Raw genomic sequence first — 3,757 nt, forward strand, 5'->3', positions numbered from 1 at the left:
CGTCTCCTTGGTGACGGACAGCGTCCAGCCGCAGCTAGGGAGCCACGTGGGGAGGGGGCGGGGCCGGCGGCCGGCGCGGGGGCGTGGTCGAGGGCGGGGCAAGTCCAAAGTGGGCGGCCCTGGGGGGCGTGGCACGTTGGGCGCACAGCCCATTGGACCCACGTTCTCTGGTTATTTTGCGAAGGGCGTGAGAGATGGGGATGGGAAGGTTGGAGTCCACGCTTGATTCTGACTCTGGGGGGCTAAGGGGACAGCGGCGGGGTGGCCTCGCCCGTGTTTTGAACGTGTGGAGTAGGAGACGTCTTGGGACGGGGGAGGGGATGTTCTTGGATGTGGTTGAAGTTAAGTGTCCCAAAGAGAGCGGTTTTGCTGTTCTCTGAGAAATCGAGGTCTGGCGAGGAGAACCAGAGGCCGGGCCAACTACTGCGGCAGCACCAGAGAGCACGAGATAGGTGTTCGAAACTCCGTAGTCTCTGGAGCTGGTCTTTCGGGAAAGAATTGGGGTTTGTACTTGGAATGAGGAGAACTTGTTGCTAGGCAAAGGGCTTTGAAGGATCTGCTTTTTGCTATCAGTTCTGGAATCGAATTTTGCGTAGTAACCACAAGTACGATCACTTTAACCTCAGGGATTAGACGTCCTCTGCATGTGAACCTTGGTAGATGGTTATGACAAATATATATAAACTTTGATGTGACTCAAACATACTTAATTATGGTTATTATTATAAAATAGAATTAGTTATTCCCTTCACAAACCAAGAAGATACCGTGATTCAATTATTTTGAAATTCTTGGATTCACTTATGTATATTCACTGTCTTATTCTTATCTGAGCCCTGGATGACAGAAGGCAGGAAAGAGAAAAAGCCAGAATTCAAGTTTGAAGAACTCATTGACTTCAGAGCTAAATAACCTGCCAGTTTGATAAGGACCTAGCCAGTCATTATCTCCAAACAGAAACACTCGGACATGGCTGATGTCAGAAGTTGGATGGAAGATACTTCGCAAAGAAGAATTAATTATATTTCTTGATGAACACTTTAGAAAGCATTAGTTTTTTTTAAGTTTCCTTAGTATTGGTAACTAGATTATGATGCTTTATGAAAGCATCAAATGAGTTTAAACTTTCTCTTCCTAATGACATGTCCCTCAACAGAAGGGCTCAAATCAATTTATAGAATGTAGATTTGTGTGTGTGTGTGTGTGTGTGTGTGTGTGTGCCAGTCCTAAGGTTTGAACTCAGGCCTGGGCATTGTCCCTGAGCTTCTTTGGCTCAAGGCTAGCACCATACCACTTGAGCCAACAGCACCACTTCCAGGCTTTTCTGAGTAGCTTACTAGAGATGAATCTCAATGGACTTTCCTGCCCTGGCTGGTTTTGAACAGTGATCCTCAGACCTCAGCCTGCTGAGTAGTTAGGATTACAGATGTGAGCCACCAGTGGCCGGCTGAATGTAGGCTTTTTAATGTTTATTTATTCTTTCTTAAAGGTAGGGCAAAAATGCATTAGTGATTTGGAGAATTGAAATATTCCCTCCACATGGGGGAAGGACTAGACAGACCCAGTTTTTACCTTGTACTTTGGGGTAGAGTGTGTTACCTGTTCTAGTAGCTCAGAGCATAGAGAAACAGCAAGTGATGCTGCTAACATAGAGACTAGCATCAGATGAATAAACTCCTAGGTAGTATTATTTCTACTATATTATGCATATGAACAAAACTACCCACTTTGAGGATATTCATAAGGATTAGAGATCAGTTAGGTAAAGTACTAGTCTTATAGTTTATTCAAATCTGCAATGATTATCTTTTCTTTGATAAAAAAAGCATTACATTTCACCTTTATTCATAGAGATTCAGAAATAATTCAGCTATCTCTATAGCATTTGTGCAGAAGTTGCTAGCAAAGTTCAGTTCTGGTCTACATTCATTCAGATATTTACTAGAAGTGTCCAGGGAAGGCTTATTTTAACACAAAATGAAGGGTAAAAGCCAAATGCCCATAGAAATATTGAGTCACCCCATAATAAAAGTCTTTCATTAAACTCCATGATCTTGGTTTTCTTTGGTGGTGTTGAGAATTGAACCTATGGCCTGTATATACTAAATAAACACTCCACCATTGAGCTACACTCTCCAACTCTAACTCCATGGTTCTTATTGGACACATTTTTATTACAGATTGAAATGTTATCAGAGCATGATAAAAGGTAATTTTTTGATTGTGAACACTAAATGTTACTTGAACTATTATAAAATGAATATATACAGAGGTATACTGAGTGATCATTTAGAATGTGTGAAACCATGGGTTTGCATCTTAGCACTGAAAAAAAGAAACAAATCCCTGAGCATGTGCTTATGGTAAATAATTTGTAGTATACAGAGAAGTACAACTGAAAAAGTTAAAACCACCCAGAATTCCACCATCCCACAGTAAACTCAGTTATTAGTTCTATTTTTACTTCTAGTTTCTTTTTTGTGCACATATATAGTAACAGCATTGTATTTTTATGGTAGCCTGTTACTGCTTTTCTTTTTTGCTTAACATTCTCCTTTAAGTATTTCTCCAATATCTTATAAATCTCTAAAAGATTTTAACACTAACTTTCACATTAAAATTTATCCATAATTTCTTCAACCAGTCCAAATTTGGAATTTTTCAATTTTTCTCCTGTAATTAATTGTTCCAAAAATATTTGTTAGGAGATCATGATATACTTGGCAATGTGCTAGGTATAAAATGTAAGTGGTGAAGAGTTAACTATAAAAAATGAGGTTTTGATAAACATCTTTGTAAATAAATCTTTGATGTCATCTTTCATTCTTAGACTGAATTCCTAGAACTATGAAAACATAACTTCAAAGGGCATTCTCAAAGCTTCAAAGGCAAATTTAAGAAACTAAAATTGTACACTGGAAAATATTAACTTTTTGGAAAAGTACCAACAATAGAATTAATATTTATTTTGTGCAAAGTGTGAACTTAGCTAGAAGATGCTTTCGTGTTAGTTGCTGTGAAACACCAAGGGTATTTGAAGTGTATTGACTTTGGCTTTTACCTCTAATTCTTTCCAGGATTTGCTGGTTTTCTCAATAGTGTGAGATTGTTTGAAGTCTATGCAAATTGCTCTACTTCCTCTAGGAGTTAAAATGTTAAGTGCAGTATTTTATTTCCAGCTTCTTTCTTGTAAACATATGGCCTTTCTCCATTTCTTTCATTATTTTCTTATTTAAAACATTTTGTGTATTTACACTTACTAATCTAAAATCTGCTTTCTTATTCTAAACTTGTTATAATGTAGGTAAATCTATTTGAAATTACTATTGAGGGAATAAGAAATGGTCAAATAATGAAAATTTGGGTGATCCTGTCTATGTAACTATTTTATTAGTTAATTTGTATTTTTCATCTTTCTTTAAATATTGAACTTCCTGATTATCATACTAATAAGGATGTCCTTTATGAGTACATAGGCAGTGTTTGCAAATATTTGAAGTCTAGTTGGGGGCTGCAATATAATGTTTGTTTATTCTTTTGGAGTCAGTAGAGGGAGCCTGAAACCAAAGCACTGTTATCATAGGGATGTAAATGATGATTAGCTTCCAATTCCTGGTGTGTGGATACATTTAAATACTGATATATATGCTATAGAGCATTTAAAAAAGTTGCTTGTACTTAGTTACTTTAATAAGATAAGGTGAAGACTAGCTGTGATGTGGTATAGACTTCGTAAGAGTTGATAATAGGATCAACA

Source organism: Megascapheus bottae, chromosome 12 (assembly GCF_031878675.1).
Source record: "Megascapheus bottae isolate mThoBot1 chromosome 12, mThoBot2.hap1, whole genome shotgun sequence".
NCBI classification, from domain to species: Eukaryota; Metazoa; Chordata; class Mammalia; order Rodentia; family Geomyidae; genus Megascapheus; species Megascapheus bottae.